Here is a 1,342-nt window from a genome sequence, read left to right on the forward strand (position 1 = left end):
TAACTTAGGTTTAATTGACCAATTAAACTCAGTTAAACTAAGATAATATGAAACTTTGCTGATCAAAAAACATATATTAAACTAGGTTTAACCAAAGAATGAGGACTATCTTTATAAGAAAACCCCGCCCTCAGTTAGTTAATTTTGTTTGCTTGTTTAAACGCCCAATGGATTAATCTACATTTATTTGTAGATTAACTAATCTGAATATTAATTGACATTTGATTGCCAACTCAAAAACCCACTCTAATTTGTCAAGTTATTGGGGATTTTATTTTTAATATAGAAATCGATTTTTTATGAAAAATATATAGATAACAAGTTCATCTTTTTGTCATTGAAGAAAAGAATACATTTCTAACCAAAAATCAAAAGTAAAACTTATAATGTCTCGTCTTAATTGCAATAAATTGTTAGATTATTATAGTTGAAAAATCAACAGAATTAAAAAATATATGTTTTATTTTTATTTTTTGCTTAAATTTAATTTATTGTCTTGTTGCCAAAAAAAGGGCCTTTATGTAAATAGATATTTTTTAAGAATACACGTTTGTTGAGCTCATTTAGTTTCGCATCTTCTATGGTTTTTGAGTTATTATATGTAATTTGGCTGTGCTAATCCAAGTGTAACGCCCAACTATGATGATGCGGCTGTTGGGCGTTGTTTTGTTTTTATTTTTTTAAAAATAAATTAAAAAAAATTTTAATAGTTTTTCATGGGATTTTTTTTCTTTTTGTTTGTATTCTACTATCACTACTACTCTTAGCAGACATTTTAAGATTCTTCCTTTTATAGTTTTTTCTCGGGTTTTGTTCCTGCTCTCTATGGCAAATCTTGCACACTTTTGCAGATTGCCTTAAATATTTCACAGTCTATGAGAAATAATAAGTTTTAGTGACATGTGTTTATTTTTATTAAAACTGAATCCATAATAAAAATATTTATTTTTTTTGTTAAAGAACAAGTATACAATATTGTTGTTAAATGTTGCATAAAGTTGAAATAATTTAAACGCAGGAATTGTGTATTTTTGGGGACCATTTCGTTTGGATGTATGTGTGCACATATATGTATACATACATATATATGTATGTAGATATTAATGCACATAGATCAGTTAGTTAGTTAATTAGTTTGTTAGTAAGTTAGTTAGTTAGTTAGTTAGTTAGTTAGTTAGTTAGTTAGTTAGTTAGTTAGTTATTAGTTAGTTAGTTAGTTAGTTAGTTAGTTAGTTAGTTAGTTATCTATCTATCTATCTATCTATCTATCTATCTATCTATCTATCTATCTATCTATCTATCTATCTATCTATCTATCTATCTATCTATCTATCTATCTATC

The sequence above is a fragment of the Lucilia cuprina genome, chromosome 4, assembly GCF_022045245.1.
Source record: "Lucilia cuprina isolate Lc7/37 chromosome 4, ASM2204524v1, whole genome shotgun sequence".
NCBI lineage: Eukaryota > Metazoa > Arthropoda > Insecta > Diptera > Calliphoridae > Lucilia > Lucilia cuprina.